Below are 20,340 nucleotides of genomic sequence, written 5' to 3'. Positions count from 1 at the left end.
TTGTTATATGAATGGACAAGCAACGACAATAATCATAGAGTATCTCAGAATGAGGAACCCTCTGAAAACTTGTACATGCTTCTACAGTTCCAGTGCCCACAAAGGTACAGTAATTTAAGATGGGACTTAAAGAACAGCTTCCCTACCTTCATATGATGCATGAGCACATACACCTGGCTTATACTGGCCACTGTGTGCTGGTCAAATTTCACTTGTTGAATGACCCTGAAGCTTACTATTGGTGGCACATGGCTAGGAGTTTGTTCCCCTCCTGCTGCATCACTGCACAAATACTTTGCTGGCTCAGGATAAGATCACCACCCACTGCATCAGTGTTTCTTCAGCAGACAGCTTTGTTAATCAGTCTATCTTTCATTCTGGGCTTCTTTGCTGAGAGAGCTACTTCAGAGAGAGCCTAACAACACAAGAATAAAAATAGCAACACGAGTTTCATCAAAATGTGGCATTTCATGCAAGTTATTTTTCCTGCTTTCATCTCCTGAATTTTCTTTTTCTAATCAGTTTAACCCCTGCGTAGATGCCCCCTCCCCCCAACATTTTTAGTCTAGGGAGAGACTCTCCCAAATAGTGGAGGAACATGGAGTTAGCTTCTCAAAGTCAGTAAAAATACAGCTGGGTCTTGAAGTGCAGGAATTAACAGGTGTTAGTATTTCATACAGAGGCAGCTCAGAGATAATAGTCATGATGGACAGAAAATGACATAAGTGGGCCAGAAGGAAAATCAGCAGCAAACTAGCTTATCCCCACAGGCAGACTCTGTGTTCCAGCACAGGACAGTACATGTCTGACTGATCTGACAACCTTGGTACAGGCTTTGGCATTGCCGAACAAGCAAGACATTGGTGACAGCAAAATAGTGTCTTCCAGACAATGATAAAATAGCAGTTGTGGGAGATGCACCAGCGTGCCCTACTTAGGGCTCTGTGCACAGAGAGCTTGGCAGTCAGTGAAACAGCTCTAGGGAGTAGCAAGGGGGAAAAAGAATATTGCCCACCCAGCTGTGAAGACAGGCAGGGAAACACAGGTCACAGCACAGAGAGTGCTGCAGGGATGGAGGAGCCCAGGTGCTAGCAATGATGTGGGCATGTGAGTCCCAGAGAAGGGAGCTCTCAGCAGGCTTTTGCAGCCACTGGTCTGGGACCCCTGCCAAGCAGATGCATGTGAAGGACACCCACTTTGGCTTCACTCTGTGCAGCCAGTCTACATGCAGGCTAATCACCCCTCCTTGTTGCTGAGTCTGGTGCTTTCTTCCATACTGCAATGCCATCCAGTGCAGAGCAGTGAGGGGCAGCTGTTGTCTGCAAGAAGGCTGGGGTCTTGTTTCACTCCAACATCTCTTGTGTGCAACAGCATCTTCCTCACATGAAGCTGAAAGGGTTGCTCTGCCCTGTCCTTCCCTACAACCTTTCCTCCAGAAAAGAAAAAAAAGGTTAATTTCTTTTTTATCCTGCTTCTTAGCAACAGCACCTACATGAAGATCTGAGCGTAAGATCCTTTCCCCCCTCCCAGCACCCCTTTCCAAGCAATTAGCACACTGAAATATAGGCAGGAAACAGGATGGTGATGTCAAAACTGGGACACATGAAGTCTGTTGCCTTTTTGCAAGGCTTTGCACCATATGGATCAAACTGACTGAGAGCAGTTTTTGCATCTTTCTCTTCCCTATGGAGACCTGCCTCCACTGCAGCTTTGGTTACTGCCCTAAACTGCCTGCTTTTCATAGAACCATAGCATCACACGTATCCTAAGCTGGAAAGGGCCATTAAGATCGTAGAATCACAGAATGGTTTGGATTGAAAGGGACCTCAAAGCCCACCCAGCCCCTACCTCCTGCTGTAGGCATGGCTGCCCCCCACCAGTCAGGCTGCCCAGGGTTCCATCCCACCTGGCCTTGGGTGCCTGTAGGGATGGGGCATAGGGTCCTTGAGTCCAACGGCTGGCTTCACACAAGACCACTAAAAATTCAAACCCTGAATCTGAGAGCATTGTCCAGTCCATGGGGAATCAAATGATGAGTGGCCACAGCCACCAATGCTAGGTTTGGCTGTAGGGGTTTGCCTGGGGCTGCAGGGTTCTCCCTCACAAATGTGATGTCTGAGATGTCCATGGGCTACATCAAAGAAGTGCTGCAGAAGAAGAAGTGAGGCTGTACCTGGCAGCAAGCATTTCATATGGGAGAAGTGAAAGGGGCTGCGGTAGTACTTGTGTTCCTCCTACTTCTCTCTGCCCTTGGGGGAAGCTGCCAAACTAAGCTCCAGGCAGTGGCTCAGAGAAACTAGGTTGCTCAAAAACACCTGAGAAATGTGGAAAATGTTTCTGTTTGAAGTCACTTGTCTTTTGGAGCAAAGTAGAGCAGAGAAGAAAGGCAGCTGGTGACATATCCAGTGCAGTGCCAGCACCGCTGAGCCTCGCTTAATCGGCCAAATTTTAAATTGCTTTCAATCTGGTCTCTGGATCTCACTGGCAAATTTGGGGAAGCAATTTAAGACTTAGAAGAAGCCAGAGAAAGATGCAGGTCAGACAATACTTGTTGGGATTTCCAGGTGTGACCAGATACGCCTGTACTGGAAAGGCAGGGGGAAGCCGTATAATATGTGTCCCCACATAGGACTTGCAAGTGGAATGGATGAGCAAACATCTGAAATACCTTCAGATGTAGGTGGTCATCCACAAACCAAGCCTGGGTGTGCTCTTGTGCTAGTAGTAGTACCCTAGATAGTAGTACCCTGGTATATAATAATTAGATATATATTTATTATATATTATATAAATAAATAATTGTATGGTAACTGTTGAGTAACGGCCTGAGCCACTGATTGAGCACCTGGGGAAGGGACCCAGTCAGCCCTGGGAGCACAGGTGAAGGCAATTCAGCTGTGTGACTGGAAGGGATGGAGCCTGGCTGCACCTCTCTTAGACCTCATTTAAGGGCTGACTGCTGTGGGAGCTCTTTTTGGAGGTCTCCCCTTAGTGAAGCTTTCCCCTATGAGCCTGGAACCTGATATGGGTGAGTAATCTTCTCTTCCTTTATAGCACCTCTCTATATATCACACCTTTGTTGTAACACTTTTCCCATTGTATTGATCTGTCCCACTGCCACAATAGTATATATGTTATGTATTTTGTTTAATGTTTTTTAATGTTATTTCTACCTAAAATTTTGTCCTTCGAACTCACAATTGAAAACTGAGCAAGTGAAGCAGAGTGTTGCAGTGTGAGGAGGGTGTCATTGAGGGCAGGAGAAAAGGTGAAGGTGAGAGGAAAATGCCTGATGTTTCCTCACACAAGGTTTTAAGAGACTGAAACCTCTGTAAGGCTTTTCTCTTTGTTTCTTGATATTTATTGAGATTTGCTCTCTGAGTGCCACATTTGATGTTCTGACTCTGTTTTTCTGAATCCGCGTGGCTGGGAGGATACATAATACCAAGTCACCCAAGTGCCACTTCCCAAATTGCCTACTTATCCCCATAATGGCTCTGTGACTTTGTGATTGATCAACAAAAGGCAAGCAGTGCTAAGATTTTAAGGAGACCCCCCTAAGAATCCCCACTGACTTTAGCAGTTATGTTAGCAGCAATCACTGCTGTGAGGCAGGGCCAGCTCTGTAAGTACACCTGGGTAAGGTTATTTCCCTTTCCAAGGCCAAAACCAACCTTTTGTGGCAGTCAGTAAGCCTGCAATTAAGCCATTGAGTAAATTGTGTTTTAGAAGCTGCAGCAACTTGTGGAATGAATCACCAGACTGGATGTTGCCAGGCCTTTTTTCCTTAGTGGTCAAAGTTATGTGTAAGAAGAGAATAACTCAATGTAGGAGGACCACAAAATATGTTCACAGCGTAACAGCAATTGAATGGCTAACCCAGCCCAGTGGATTTGTTGGGTTCGCTTTCTTAATTGTTGTTCTTTTTCCAGAGAGCCAATGGAATAGCAATATGCTGAGCTTTTAGCCTATGCTCTTCAGTTCTTTCACCTCCATCTCACTTTCAGTCAAAGTCAAGCACCATCTGTGGATAGCATTCTGTCCTGCTGTACCTGGAGGAAAGGCACCACAAAGCAGAGCTGGTTCCTGCTCTTGCCTGAGCTGTATTTAAGGTGATGTTTCCTGTGCTTTAAAAGGGAGAGGTCCCCAGGAGTACATAAATATATTATAAAGCAGCAGAACCCTCAATAATTAATTTTCAGCAAGGAAGAGTTTCTATTCCAACCAGAACAATGTCAAAAGCTCTTGGATTCTCACAGTCTGTAAGGGAGGAGCTGAGAGTATTCAGTCTAAAAGCTGTCATGAAAGAGCCTAAGCTGGTATGATCTTATCCCCATGCAGTGGCACTCTGAGTCTGGGAAAACATGCAATTTCCAGCAGTGCGTGTCAGTAATAGAAATACCAGCAGACCCCTTTTCACAGAATCACAGAATTGTAGGGGTTGGAAGGGACCTCCAGAGATCATTGAGTCCAACCCCCCTGCCAAAGCAGGTTCCCTACAGCTGGTCGCACAGGTAGGCATCCAGGCAGGTCTTGAACATCTCCAGAGAAGGAGACTCCACAATCCCCCTGGGCAGCCTGTTCCAGTGCTCCGTCACCTCACTGTAAAGAAGTTCCTTTGCACATTTGTGCAGAACTTCCTGTGCTGCAGTTTCTGTCCGTTTCCCCTTGTCCTTCTGTCTTGCACTGCAATTGGAAATGGTCTTGCAAAGTGCCAGAATTGCACCAGCCTGGGAAATCAAGACATTCTTTTCTATCAGCAGAGTAGTCTGCTCATGATGTTACTCCTTGCTCATATATGGCACATCAGTAGTTTGGGAAATTGAATGTTTTGAGTATACTGAGGCAGAAGGGTTGATGTAAAGCAGTATCAATATAGTACATACATGTATTGTGACCAATTAAATAATTCCTTTGCTGAAGTACTAAGATATAAATAGAAAGTGGTAGTCTCTAAATGAATAACTCTAATAGCTCAGATCTGTACTCTGATAGCGATGGGACATGGGAGGACTGCTTTAAACTAAAGAGGGGAGATTTAGGTGAAATGTCAGGCAGTAATTCTTTACTCAGAGTGCAGTGAGGCGCTGGCACAGCTGCCCACAGAAGCTGTGGTGCCCCATCCCTGGAGATGCTCAAGGCCAGGTTGGATGGGGTCCTGGGCAGCTGAGCTGGTGGGGGGCAGCCCTGCCCACGGCACGGGGTGGGGCTGGGTGGGCTTTGAGGTCCTTTCCTGCTCAAACCGTTCTGTGATACTGTGATTCACTCAAGTAACTCAAGCTGGGGCCAAAGGACTATTTTCATGTGAACTTTGGGTGGCAGAAGGTGGTGAGGCAGTTATCTTTGTGTAAGAAAGCTGTGGTGCCTATGTGACATAGCTAGTTTAAGAAAAGAACTAACATATGAGGAGATTTTTCTAAGGATACAAAAATAAAACCCACACATGAGCAGGGAATCTGCCACAGTTGTAGTTATTATTAGTACTTTTCTCCTCAGGAAGTGCATAGAATCTCAACTGAATGACTTATGAGATACCTGTGTTATTGCAGGCAGTTGTGTGTACACATCTGGGACACAACCACGGAGGGGCCGTGCTTCCTCATTGGCAAAACCCAGCAGCAGGTATGCAGCCGCTCTAGACACAGCATGGATGTTATTTTGCTTTTTGACTGGGTTCAGTACCACTCTGACCCTGCAATTTGCTGTCATTGCTAATAGGTCTTGCCTGGCTGCAGTTTGGCACTAAGCTTGGGCAGGTACAGCCCATGTGGCAGCATCTTTCTGCAAGTGCTTCCTTGGCTTGACTGCAGGCTACAGCCTCATAATACAAACAAAAGCTAGACGTCCCAGCTCCTACTCTTGCTGCTGAGGTTTGAGCCAGGAAGGTTTCACATGGGGCTGCCGTTTCCTCACCTCTTTTCCCAGAGGGTGTGGAAATAGGAGCCAAGTTAGGCTTTTACTAAGGGTTCTGCCATTAAAAGGTGGTAATAAAAGCATAACAACTGTGTGACTGACAGCCAGAAGCAGATTTGCAGCCGGGTGGCAAGGACTGTACCCACAGTGACACATTATAACAGCTCTCTCACAACAGCCTTGTGGAAAAAGCCATCTCCTTCATACCAGTGGTCTGTGAGTTCTTACGGCAGCTGCTTTGCAGCTCACTTCAGCGAGTTTCCTCAGATTTCCCCAGTCTGAAATGCTGTGTGTTCCTATAATCAAGATGCCATTCATTGCTTGGAGGCATTTTTCATACATTATTTCATCATTTAGTCAATATGATGAATGTGGGGAGTGTTAGGAATCTGTGATAAGAGGTCTGGAAGTGGGCTTGTTTGCATTTGGTGCTATGATTAAAAAGAAACTCTTTGCTTGCGTAGGCAAGGAAGGTACTGAATTTCTTTAATCACAGAGATGATAAAAATAGGTTTCTTTAATTTCCTCTGTCAAGGAAGGAATGACTGCTAGCACAAGCACAGGGTATGATCTATGCAGAAGATACAGTGTTGCTAGACAGAGCTGTTCTCATCACTCCCAAAATGAAGAGCAAGGAAGTTTGTGGCTAGGGGACAGAACCAAATATTTAGGAGATAATATCAGTGTAGAGTGTAAAATGAGAGATTTAATCAGTGCCTCACCTTGAAGACCTGGGTCTGGTTTTCTGTCTAGTATATCAAATCCAAAATTGAATGTTTGAAGAGATTACATTTGGGTTCAGATGGTGCAGAGTTTGAAATTGCCTGGTTAGGGAGTGTTCTCACTGAGAGCCTTGTTTCTGCCCTTGACAGAAGTACGGACCTTAGCAAGTAGATGGGATAATCCCCAACCCAAATGATTGATGGTTGGTTTGCAGTGGTTCAGGAGTTAGTCACTGTGGCTGCAGAGGCACTAAAGGTGTTACTGAGGACATTGGATGTATGGATGTCCTGTTGATGTGGGAGGAGCCTGCTCGTCCAGAAAATGCCTGTGGTGCCTCTACCCACTGTGTGCACTGCCTTAGGTTTCCCTGCACATCTCCATTCTAAGGCCATGGAGGCCAGCCATTCCTTGGCAGAAATGTATTTGCAGAGCCAAAAACTCAAAGGAAATTTATTTTTGCAGAGCTTTCTTCTGCTTGGTGTGTAATTTCATTTCTGATCATGTTCAGAATGTTCCCTCTGAGTTGTTAGCACTTTGCTAGAATGTAACTTGCTGTTTTGCTGAGTACCTAGTGCTGAAGGAAAGGTTGGGAACTGGGAGATCCGGGAGTATAATGTCCTTTATCAGGAGACCGAGCAGCCTCCAAGCTTGGAATCCCACACAGCATGGGAAGACTTGCTTTTAAAGGCCTGATATGTCAAAAGCCAATGCTGGCTATTGGGCTAGGGGCTCCCAAGTTACCTGTAAGCTAAGGAACCATCAGTCACAAGACACAGCAGACTGAGGCCCACCTGTGGAGACTGCTCCATTCCTGGAGGTTTGAACACCTCCAGGTAGGATGGGGCCCTGGGCACCCTGAACTAGTGCCTGATTTAGTGCTTGGCTACCCTACCCATAGCACAGGGTTGGAACTAGATGATCTTTGAGGTCCCTTCTAAACCAAGCTATTCTATGATTCTCAAAAAAATCTCATGCTTTAAATTGATGCCAGCAACAACAAAATCAGTAGGAAAGGACCCCCAAAACACCCGTAGTGTCAATACAGAGTTGTACAACCTTTTGTTATACAGTTGATATTCTTATCTAAGCATGCAGGACTTTTTTTTTTTTTTTATTAGGAAAAAAAAAATCAACTGACACAAATCCAGTAGGCAGGAGGTTGAACATATATCCCATGAAATCAGCATGCTCACTGGGCTGGGAGCTTGGCAGAGCTTTGCTGGTGCCCCAGTGATGGCACCTCAGGGGGGCTGCAAGCACTCCAGGAGATTCATGGGCAGCTTCTTACATCAGTGTGCTCTTGTGAGCCAAACCCTGATTTGTGCTTGCTGTGCAACCATTTAATCTGATTATGGGCTGGAAACACAGCTGTCAGGAAGGCAAGTTGTGATTTATAGATAAGTGATGGGGTTACAGAACTGTACAAGGAGAGTCAGGGAGACCCATGGGCACTACAACTATAGCGTGGATATGTCTTTGCCAGCTTTTTCCCCTGAAAGAAAGGAATAAGAGGGACAAAGAAGGAACTAGAATTTAGCATCACCTAAATATAGAGATCCTGTCCCAGCTGAGACCCAGCGTCAGGATCAGAGAGCCACTCCTTGCCAGAAAGAGATGCTAAAATCCTACAGAAGTTGAAGTTAACGTTATGTTGCATATCTCCTTCTTGAAGACAATCCCCAACAGCTTTCTGACAGGACTTTTTTTTTTTTCCCAAAACTGTCCCAGCAAACTTCTGGTGGAAAAAAGAACTATCAGTTATAACATCCATTTGACGTGAAAATTGTGGTGTATGGGCCCATTTCACAAGAAACCTTCAGCAGGCACAAAATTCTCTCAAGCATTTGAAAGCTGATAGTACTTAGGCAGTAACAAGGAAAATGGTTATCCAAAGACATCCAACAAATCTGTAGCAGTGAGTGGAAGGGAAAGTTTGTTGTGCTTTTTCTTTTTTCTTTCAAAATGTCTTTTCAGAGCTGAACCTTGAACATGTTAGTCTTTAAACAGCAGGAAAAATGTTAAATGATAAAATAATAGAACAATTACAAAATATTGAACCTTCTGCTCAGTAGATTCATGCACTTTTCAAGGCTATGGGAACTCTAAGAACAGGCAGGACTACCCCCTCACCCTTCAGCCCTAGGATGGCACCTGCCAGTGACTGCTACCCAATGTGGGCTGGGGGCATCAGGTTAAGAGTAGAGATGCAGAGGAGAAACCTAGACGTGTTCACAGAAAAATAGAGCTGGAAGAGACCTCAAGAGATTTGTTCCTTGTCCCAAGGCAAGGCCGCTCTTGATGTCAGGCTGCCACCATGCCCACTGACCATGTTCCTCAGTGCCACACCTCCAGGGACAGTGACCCCACCACCTCCCTGGGCAGCCTTTGCCACTGCCTCACTGCTCTTTCTGAGAAGAAATTCTTCTTTATATCCAACCTGAATCTCTCATGGTGCAACCTGTGGCCATTCCTTCTCATCCTATCTCTGTTACCTGAGAGAAGAGGCAGACCCCCCCCCACCTCACCACAACCTCCTTTCAGATCGTGGTTGAGAGTGATAGGGTCTCCCCTGAGCTTCTTTTTGCCAGACCCAGTTCCATCAACCACACACCCTAAGACTTATGCCTACAGACCCTTTGCAGTGTCACTGTCCTTCTTTTGGTGTACTTCAGGGCCTCGCTGTCTTTCTTTGATAGATATTGTTCCAAGGGTCTTTGCTGGGGGGGAGCTGAACCTTCCTAGGCAGCCCCTCTCACTGCTTGTTGCTGTCCACCACTAGGAAAAACTGCCTGCAAGCTGCCAGGGTCTCCCCAGGCCTGTCCTTCTCTGACCTCACAGATGGTTTTGTATGAGAAAAATGAACCACGCCTGCTCTGTGCTGCCGCCAGGAGGGGAGGTTTCAGATGTTTAAGCATGGTCACAGCCCACACGCTTGGCAGCAGTTCAGCTCTGCTTGCTGTTGGCCACTTGTGCAAGCAAGCATCTGATACCACACATCCATCGTATCAGGCATAATGGAGAGCTGCTGGGAGGCATAGGGTAATGCAGAGAGTAGGCAGTGTGGGTGAAGCAGACCTTGCTTGGTTGTGGTGGGAACACTCCTTCTGTGCATAACAAAGAGGACTGAAACTTGTGCTGCTTGCAGTGAGGAGTGAATGGGTTGATTCAACTAAACAGCATCAAGCATCACCTGTTACTACTAGTTTTCATAAGCAAAGGAAGTACTCTGAGTAAGTAAGGGATTTTTAAATCCAGTAATCAAGCAAACAAAAGCCGGAGAATTTCATATCTAAGTCAGCACACATTAGGGAATGTGCAATGCCGAGCTGCAAGCACTAGAGCACTCCAACCAGCAGTGCACACAGATGATGCTATGCTGTACTGCTGCATAGGAATGTCTCACTGTGAAAACTGAGGGAAGTCATAAAATAGCTGCATGTTGTTTATTTGCCTAACTGTCCCAGCAGGAGAAGGGCTTGAAATCTCAGGGAGGATAGGGTGGGAGAAAGGGAACACTACCCAAGATTGTGAAGTATGGACCAGCAGCCCCTGGAGAGAAAAACTCTCCTAATAAAATGTTTTGCTTGCTTCCCCAGTGTCACAGGAGAGTTTTGACAGGAGCAAAGTCTTTCTGTGTGTCAAGATGGTGGGTGAATCGAAGCGCTTGTTAAAACTTCTCTGAAACCTTTCCTGGATGTTAGTTGGTGTGATTGCTTGGATGCTGCTGCAGCTGCATGCTTCACAGGATGCAATGCCTAGATTTCTGGGGAGATGCAAATAGTTTTTCTTCAGTAGTACATGCTGTGGTGGAGATACTGAGGTCCTGCTGTGAATGACCACTTCAGCCTCAGTGTTGGGCTGAGCACATACTGCTCACCTTGCCATGGCCAGCTGCGGTCAGCACTCTGGAGCATCAAACCTAAATGCTTCCAAGGTGGAGAAATGAAGCCCTCAGCTTTCAATGCCTGCACAGCTCTTGTCTGGAATGTTTTCATCGTGTTTTCACTCCTGCCTGCCTGCACTCCCCACCTGGGCCTCGCCAGGACCTGTGTGCTGCAGGTACCAGGCACCACACCATGCTGCATCAGGAGCACAGCTCTGCAAGCACTTCCATTTCTGGGGACAGTCACAGCAGCATACGGTTTGGGAAACAGAGCTTTTTTTAAACAAATAACCACATCCCTCCTCCAGCTGAGCTATTGGAGCAGCCCAGCTAAACTCTGCTCCATCTGCATTAAGCGTGGGAGCTCTGCAACTGCACAATAAGGAATCTCTAATGATAAGATACATTAAAAAAGCATGTTGGAGATGAGATCAAAATAACTTGAAATTGGAACACTCTAAAACTTGGCAGAGAATCTGCTTAGAAAGTTTATGTGGCAGGGAGGAGTGTGATTTCTCAAATGCTGAGGATTAAATTTCCAAAATCACGGCAGGGCTATGCAGTAACAGCTCCATAATATTTTGATTCAGAAGGAAGCAAATAAGGTACTGCAGGATGTTGCTGCCGTAGCACACTCCTTGACAACATCTTCTTTAAAGAAAAAAAGGATGCTTAAAGATATGTAGGGGCAGAATTTGATGTACGTTTCCTAGAACTTCTTCCCTTGGTACCATTTTCCACCTGAATCTATCCAACAACAATCTACGTTAACAGAAACCCACCTGTAGCCAAGCAGAAAATCTCCTGTTTAAAACTGTGAGAGCCAGCAGTGGTTTCTTTGGGATCTAACCAGTCTGACATGCTTTTCTCCCTTGCTTTCATAAGATTTCTCTATGCCTCATTTCTGGTCAACCCCATTAATTCAGCATGCACCTTTCCCTGCCCTTGGTTCTCGAACAGTGATGTGCAGTGGTCTCTAAAAGTTAGCAGAGAATGACCTGGTTTTTAAGGCTCTGTTTCTGACACTTGTGGTGTTCAGGACATTTGAGGCTGGGGTTTAAGATGCAGCCATAACAGGAATCCAGGAACTGTTCTTGCTTTGCAGGCTAGCTAGTCCTTGAAGTCAGGTTGCTGGGTTCAAGTAGTACTCTCTGTTCCTCAGCAATGCTGAAATTCAGAACAGGGTTATATTCCTGACCCCTTCATTATACAATTTGTAAAATCAGACATAATGACAGATACTTTGTGATACCTTGTATCTGACATCTGGTCCTCCCACAGACTCTGGTAACTTAATGTAACTCCATAGCTTTGCCATATTTTCCTCCCTACGTGTTCGCATTGCCAAATATTATATGTCACCAGTTAGCAAGTAAAACCACTCACATCTAAATGGTATTCCAGCAGACTGCCTTCCAATCCAAAACAAATATTTGGTTTTATTCCTGTCACTATAAAAATTTCTTTTACCAACTACTAATCTACTTGTAGTAGGTCACTAGAAAACACATGCTGGTTATCACTGATATTATCTTGATATCATCCTCTAAGGAGAAAGCATCCCTGAAATTAACTTTACCAATCCTGTATTCCTCAAGAACATTGTTATAGTGATAAAGAAGTTGCAGAGGAAACAAAGAGAAAGGACTTTACTTTTCAGAATTACGTGCTGTTATGAATGCAGACACAATATAAGGTAGTAAGTGGAGTAAAGTGGAAATCTTTCACAAAGATCTCAGAAACTGTTGTGAAACTAGTTACAGTGAGTCTCTTATGTGATCCTGGTTGGTTATTCATAATGGACAGGCTGAATGAAAAGGGAGAGGAGAGGAGAGAACAGTTGCACCCAGAGTGCAGATTTGGTATGTCCTCTGATGGCATTGAGACCCAGTCTAGTCAAAGCTCCTCAAAGGTTGTAGGTGCCCACTTTTCACCAGTTTCATGCACACCTAATGTCCCACTGCTGACTCCCAAAGTGGGCAACAAATATCCCGACACCTCTCAGACCTGAGGCTTCTTTCAGCACAACCAGGTGTCCCCAGGCAAAAAGCTCTTTATGTGGGCTTCTAAGGGTGCCATCTACCCTGCTGCTGGCACCAGTGCTCACCTGTTCTCACCAGGATCTCTGTGATGGAGCTCACAGTAGCTGGCTCTCCTGAGTGTCCTCATGGAATTCCCAACATATGCACCAGTGTGTGGTTTGGCACAGCACAAGCAGCTCTTGCCCCTCTTGCAGTTCTAGGCATTAACTAGCAACATGTTCAGAATACTTTCAGTGCTTCCAGACAGTAGCTGTAGGTTCCTGCAGAGGATGCCTGGTGGAGTCAGCAGTCCCATCCATAAAGGGATGGATGTAACTTGAAGTTAATGAATGTCACAGATGCTTAGCATCACTCACACAAGCTAAAGAATTAATTCCTACCAACATCTTCATTTATAGCGTCTCTGGATATCTATAAAAGGAAACACATTGTCGAGTCAATTGAAATAAGGACAGAAAAAAGGAGGTGTTTAGTCCAATTAAAACATGAATGATACTGCTGTGGCTAATGAACGTGAAAAGAGGAACTGAGTGTAATGATATCAAAGTCAGCTTTACAACCACATGAGTCACCATCCCTGGAGGTTTGCAGATGACACAGAGATGTGGTACTGAAGGACATGGCTAGTGGGCATGGTGGTGGTGGATTCGTGGTGAGGCTAAATGATCCTGATGGTCTTTTCCAACCTTTGTGATTCTGTAGTTCTGTGAACAAATGTGGAGGAGTCGCAGTGCAAACTACTCACCAGCTATGCACCCTGGTGCACACATCTTCCAACTTTGTAGCAAACTCCTTGTGCGCACTCAGGACAGTGCTAACAGGAGCATCTCAATACTTTCCCAGTATTCAGTCTGGTGAACTGCTGCAGTAAATTTCCTCTACTTCTGTCACTGATCTTCTTTTGCCACAACCAGGAATGTGCTCAAAAATGAGCATTGTTTAATCGTGCTCAGTCCGTGGGCACTGGATGTCTGCCTGAGTTCACAGAGCATCCATTGCTATAGCCATGCTCCTGCTCCAGAAAGAAGCTGCTGTCTTGTAAGAGTCACAGCTCTCAGAAAGGCATCTCACATGAGATGAGAAATGCCTTCCTTACTGTCTGCCACGTTATCTGAACAAAGATGTAATCGTTTTATCTTGCATTTTGATTTGATGAGCTGCAACATCTCAGCATGACTTTTTTTTTTTTTTTTTTTGGTAACTCTTGACAATTTTTTTTTTTTTTCAATCTAAATTAAGGCCCACAATGTCTAGAAGCAAAAAGAAGTCACATGATGGGTATTACAGAAAGGCTGATGATCATCAGCTGCCCTTCTTAGAGCAAACAGACATGAAGGCCTTTGTTCTGTGAAGAAAAAGGAGATTCTGTCTTACCTATGTCTTATCACTTTAAAACCCAATTTTTGGGACAGACTCAGTAAGAAATGTCCCATTTTTCTGCAACAACCAAAAGTGAATTGGATCTCACCTCCCCCAAGCAAGAGTTCCTTAGAGTCACAACTCTAAAACAGACCATAAATTTTTCAGCAAAGCTTCATGAGTCATAAACTCTATGGGAAAAGATTCATTCAGCCAGAGCTGGTAATTACATATATCCATCAGCAGCTCCCAGTCCTGGGGCCTAGGAGAGGAGCCTGCAGCTCCATGTAGGGGTACATGGTGGGCAAGTACAGGCTGCAAGCACCTCTGTTCCCCTTCCTGAGGAACAAAAGCAGCCTCAGCATCCTGTTGGACCTACAGGATCTGGAAGGAGCAAGAGTTAAGCTCATCTCAGCCCTCTGATACTCTGCTCTAACAAAGATGTGCCACCAAGAGAGTTGATGTGAAGTGGACTTATCAGGGTGTACAGATTTATTAGGCACATAATTTATTTCCATTTCACAGAATCACTGAGTCATAGAATCATAGAATCACAGAATGGCTTAGGTTGGAAAGGACCTCAAGGCCCACCCAGTGTCATGGGCAGGGCTGTCCCCCACCAGCTCAGCTGCCCAGGGCCCCATCCAACCTGGCCTTGAGCACCTCCAGGGATGGGATATCTTGCAGTACCAACCTGAATATTTCTGTGAAGACATACTTTTATTCTGTATAACAGAACAATCCCCATGAAGTAACTGAGACAAAACAAACAAACAAAGAGAAACAACTTATTTTTACTACTTTCTTTTAATGGAGAGCTTAATTAGAGTGGCCTGGAATAAGCAACTCAGCATCTCTGCCACAGTCACATTGTGAAGTCACTGTGGATATGAGCTCATAAGTTGGGTACATGTGTTTGCCTTCAAGGAATAAATGCCCTCTAAATGCCATCTGCCACCAAAACAAATAGGTTTTCAGCTCCTGCTTTTCAGTGACAGCAAGAGCAAAATTTTCTCAAAAAAACCCCCCGAAAATAACAAAAAACAAAAAACCACCTGAGGAAAGCCTCCCAGGAGTGAGTAATACTGCAGGACAAGCTGCCTGATGAAATAGAGAGTGATGGCAGGAGAGGGGCCTTTGGGACTGTGTACAAGTGCAGCTCTCCATTCCTCTCCAGTATCAAATAATACCAGAATAATTGTGTCATAATACAAAAGCGATACACAATACACACGTGCCAGAAAAATAAGATCATGACCTCCAGTCATAGTTGCAGAGGAGACAATGCTTTTCTTAGAGTTTTGACACAATTAACCTTTAAAGTCCTAATAATCAGCTTCAAGTAATGTCACATTCCTTATTTCCTTTCCCCTTCCAAACCTTCACTGTATGTTAAGTATCATGACTGGTATTTTTGTTGGTATGGATTTCTTGCTAGTTCCTCTGACTAGATGTGTCTTCCACCAGGGAAGATCTCATCTCATCTGAAAAGACAGGTTTCCTACAAACATCAAAACAGAAAGCCACATCCTCCAGAAAAGCCAATTCACGCAGCATGGCTATTGAATATATAGCCCAGCAATACACAAGTCTTGAAAGTGGCACAAAGGATCTCTGAGAACACTTCAAACTGATTAATTCTGCAGGGTAGCACAGAACAAATAGTTCTACCTTTAGTTCTACCAGGCCTCTCTCTGACCTTTTCAGAGACTGTTTATCTATGCTTGAATAGACAAATTTGAACACAAATAGCATGATGACCAAAGCATAACCACATTCCTTAAGCAGTTCTGCCATCATTAAAGATGCCACCATAGACCTTTTAAGAAATGTCTCTTTCTGTTAGAAAAAATACTAACATCAGCAGTAGTGATTGATCTAAAATTAGTGATCTGATTGAAAAACAATTAGGTTACTGTGGTCTTTGTAAACAATGATGAGACATGGACCAGCCCTGCAGCAGGTCCCAGGCTGTAGGTGATGTAGGCTGTGCTGTCACAGCAGTTGACACAAACACCACAGCAGCTCCAGGCTTTGAAACACACTCAAAGTAAAAATACCCTTTCTACAAAGCCAGAATGCTGGGATCACGTGCATCCTCAGCAAGTTTGTGGATGACACCAAGCTGTGAGATGCAGACAACACACCTAAGGGACGGGATGCCATGCAGAGGGACCTAGATAGGTTCCAGCAGTGAGCCCGGGTGAGCCTCATGAGGTTCAACGAAGCCAAGTGCAAGGTCTTGTACCTGGGTCATGGCAACCCCCATTACCAATACAAGCTGGGGGATTAAAGGATTGAGAACTGCAGTGCTGAAAAGGACTTTGGGAAACTGGTGGAGGGCAAGCTGGACATGAGCCAGAAGTGTGCCCTTGCAGCCCTGAAAGCCAACCATAGCCTGGGCTGTGTCGAAAGAAGTGTGGCCAACAGGGTGAGGGAGGTGATCCTGAGCCTCTACTGTGTGATGGTGAAGCCTCACATGGAGTACTGCATCCAGATATGGAGTCCTTAGTACAGGAAAGGCATGGACCTGTTGGAGTACGTCCACAGGAGGGCCATAAAAATGATCCAAAGGATGGAACACCTCTCCTACAAGGACAGGCTGAGAGAGCTGGGACTGTTCAGCCTGGAGAAGGGAAGGCTGCAGTGAGACCTGAGAGCAGCCTTTCAGTATCTAAACGGGGGCTGTAACAAAGAAAGGGAGACAGACACTTTAGAGGGTCTGCTGTAACAGGACAAGGGGAAATGGTTTCAAATTAAAAGAGGAGAAATTTAGACTCAATTTAAGGAAAAACGTTCCTATAATAAGGGAAGAGAAGCACTGGCACAAGTTGCCCAGGAGGTTGTGGATGTCCCATCTCTGGAGACACTCGAGGTCAGGCTGGATGAGGCTCTGAGCAACCAGATGTAGTTGTAGGTGTCCCTGTTCATTGCAGGGGAGTTGGACTGGATGACCTTTAATGGTCTCTTCCAACTCAAACACTTCTATGATTGCATGCTCACCAAAAGTACTTAAATTGGTAGTTGCATGTTTTCCAGTTCTTGCAGAAAAACTTACTGAAATACTTTGGTGCTTCTGAAGAACATCTGGGTATATTACAAAGACCCAATATGCACGTGTAGGTGAAATATTAATTGCTTATGTTTTAAGCCATACTGGATGTATCTAGCATTCTCGCACTATGAAAGCAGAGGAAATGTAAGCAATTACAGGCAAACTGAGTTGCTCCATCTGCATTCCTCTTAGAAGTTTTTTTCTGTTCCAAAGTGATGTGACATTTTTGGGTTACACTTCAGGAACTCAGTGCGGGCTCCTGGCTTTGTACTGCCGCTCCAAACAAGCAGCAATTCAATTATGCACCCGCCCACCCCTTTTCCAAAACTAAACCCTCTCAGGTCCGGAATTCTCTTCAGTGCAGGTTTTAAATAGAAAGGATAAGTAGGATAAAGCTGGTTGCGGGAGCTACTTTATCTTCCATTTTTTTCCCTCACAGCGATTCCCCCGACCTGGCCAGACTCTCAGGTTCCTGGTGCTTTTCTCCTGTTGGGAGACTCTAATCTCCAAGTGCTTTGTAAGTGATCAGGGGTGGGAAATGGAGACAAGTCTGTGTCAAGGAGCTTTCCTCCCCAGTTTTGGGTCCATCTATTGCAGTGCTGTAACGTGGTGACTGTGACAGCCATTGCCTTAATACAAGGGCTCCATCCCAAATGTTATACTAAATGAAAGGGCCTGTTTTGCTGAAGTACAGTTGTTTCAAAACATTATAAGGCTGTACATTTTATACAGGAATATATAAGTGATACTCCTGCTAAGCATTTTTGCAGAGAAGTTGACAAGCTTATTGGTATTCTTTTACTGCATAGTGTTTCCTTAATACTTGGAATATGTTCACTTTTATTCAGTACCTGTACTGGGTGCCTAAAATCTGGATTTTGTTTTCTGAAAGGCTGGTTTGCATACGGAGAATTTATCCCAGCATCTTCACTCCTATCAGGGCAAGTGGTGTAAAGTTTTTGAAAGTGGAAAGTTTTGTTTCTCACAAATATGAAGGCACCTTCTGGTGGGTATTCTGGAGAGCAGCTGCTATGAAAGTTAGAAGTGAGAGCTGACTTCAAATAGTTTGGCAACTCTGAGTAAAATGAAAAGTACTTCTCAGTCTTAATGTTGGAATGGTAGTATTTCACTGGAAGGCTGTATTCCTCCAAGAATTGGTGTGATGCATGCAGACATTCGTTATGCCTGTCTGTCACTCAGAAAGCAGCTGCTTTCCATTATTTAGTGCAGATGCTATACAAATAGTTCTGCAGTATTTCCCCTTGGGAGGAACACCATGCTCCTGCTGTGCAGCCTGAGCTCAGCTGCGGGCAACTACACGCTGGCTTCTGAAGGCCACTTGCAAAGAGGACTTCAGGATTCCGTGCCCTCAATGGGAAGCTGCCTCCAGCACTCAAAAACTCTGAAAAATGCAACCTCTGCCTATGAGACAGGACAGTAATCTGCAAGGGACTACAACTCATTTCTTCATAAACATCATGATTTAGAGTCCCTGCCAATAGCACATGCATTCTGCTTGGGTTTAAGTCATCTTCTGGTGAGATCTAAGTTTTGCTCCTTGAAAAGGTGCTCCATGCTGCATCTGGACTTCCCAAGCCACATACTCAGGTTAGTATCCACTCCATGTCCAGTGGTACTGCTTTTAAGCAGTAGTGTGTTTTGCATTTCTTTAGCCCTACTCAGGCATAATCTGTTGTTCCTTTTCATCACTTTCTCTTTGCTTTCCAGCTTAGTTTTCCAACCTGTCTCTCCTTACTCAGATCAAAAGGATTAACAGAGGTAAAAAGCTTACGTAAACTATTCATTATATTTGGAGCAAGTTGCGGTGCCTGTGCTGTGGATGTTGTAACCACTCTGTGTAAAGGACAAGCTCTGGACCAGCTCATTACTTTTTTCAGCTGAGTGCAAATCCCCTACCTATTTTGAAAAAGGTTAGGGTTGAAATCCTCTTTAGCAGATCACTGTGAGTGGGATTTATCTCGACTAATTTTATCCATCTTAGAGTTACGGGAACAGCCTAAGATCTCACTAATCTCAAGGAGCAGAGTGGAGGAACCTGGGATCCCAAATATAGAGAACAAATTTTTTCATTGTCTATGAAACAATTACATTACCTAAGAAGCACGAGTGAGCAGGGTTAAGTGGATACTCAGCAATTAGGAAAGTGAACCAAACCCCAGCAAGTCTTTGCATATTGCCTTCTGTCTGCTACAGCAAACAACAGCTTCACTCCAGAGTATCACTTGGGCAGGTCTGACAGGCTGTGCTCAGTAGAGAGTAGTGATATAATAACATATATTGTCTAGACTGTTCCACCCCCTTCATCTTCAGAGGAGGACCTGAAGCCACATTACTCTCAGAATCACACAGAAGGTACAGTGGGGCAGTTCCCATCTTACCCACATAACTCAGGGAGTATAATGCTTCTCAGAGCATGCTGCAAATGGGAATTGAGTGAGATTTGCTCTTAGCCCATTGTGGGTTTAATTCCCATGGATTTTATGTAAGCAATTACCAACACCAGTTATCCCATGTGTTATTAGGCAGTGTCACCAGAAGATGTTTCTGGGTATTCAGAATGTTTAGTAGAATGTTGAAGTCCTCTGTTATGAATGAAATAGTCTTAATGTACCAACACAAGACCCCCCACACCCCCATTTAAAAAAAAAAAAAAAAAAAATAAAAAATTGGCTGTGACAGGACAGTGTTATTCTCTTGCACTGCCTCTAGTTTTTAAAAAGTATTAGAACATAACATAGCATAGCAGAATAGAAGCAAACAGAAACACAGAATGATTTGAGCCAGAGGAGACCTCAAAGACCACCCAGCCCCAACTCGTGCCGTGGGCAGGGCTGCCCCCCACCAGCTCAGCTGCCCAGGGCCCCATCCAACTTGGCCTTGAGCGCCTCCAGGGATGGGGCACCACAGCTTCTCTGGGCAGCTGTGCCAGAGCCTCACTGCACTCTCCATGCAAAATTTCTACTGTTTCCACCTGGGATCGAACCAGGGACCTTTTGCGTGTGAGGCAAACGTGATAACCGCTACACTATGGAAACCTGGCTCTTGTGAAGTTTGGCTCCATTCACTTCAGAATGACATGGATACGAAGTGGAAGAGTAACTGTGCACAGCTTTGGTGGTATGGGAACAAAGCAACATCACCCTGCACAGTTTTCCTGGTGACTCTTACATTTGACTGGATGTCAGACATGACAGACTAGATCTGAGTAGAGTGAAGTGGAATGGGATGGGATAGGATGGGATATGGGATGGGATGGGATGGGATGGGATGGGATGGGATGGGATGGGATGGGATGGGATAGAATAGAATAGAATAGAATAGAATAGAATAGAATAGAATAGAAT

The 20,340-nt window shown here is 44.9% G+C and overlaps 1 long non-coding RNA gene and 1 other non-coding gene across 3 annotated transcripts; one reads left to right on the top strand and one right to left on the bottom strand.

The window, feature by feature from the left end:
* The first annotated feature begins 2,986 nt into the window (after positions 1–2,986).
* Positions 2,987–10,624, top strand: LOC122179203. 2 transcript variants are annotated; one of them, XR_006178584.1, is made up of 4 exons: positions 2,987–3,028; positions 4,008–4,112; positions 5,550–5,622; positions 10,233–10,624. It is a non-coding gene; the product is annotated as an uncharacterized LOC122179203 (long non-coding RNA). The 2 variants fall into 2 exon arrangements; XR_006178582.1 differs by having other exon boundaries at positions 3,933–4,112.
* Positions 10,625–19,958: 9,334 nt separating this feature from the next.
* On the bottom strand, positions 19,959–20,031 carry TRNAV-CAC. Its single transcript has one exon. It is a non-coding gene; the product is annotated as a tRNA-Val (tRNA).
* Between the last annotated feature and the right edge of the window lie 309 nt (positions 20,032–20,340).

The sequence above is a fragment of the Lagopus leucura genome, unplaced genomic scaffold, assembly GCF_019238085.1.
Source record: "Lagopus leucura isolate 7727_CA_CO unplaced genomic scaffold, USGS_WTPT01 Super-Scaffold_100002, whole genome shotgun sequence".
In the NCBI taxonomy this organism is placed as follows: domain Eukaryota; kingdom Metazoa; phylum Chordata; class Aves; order Galliformes; family Phasianidae; genus Lagopus; species Lagopus leucura.
The sequence above is the reverse complement of the archived record's forward strand: the minus strand, read 5'-3'. Positions and strand labels throughout refer to the sequence as shown.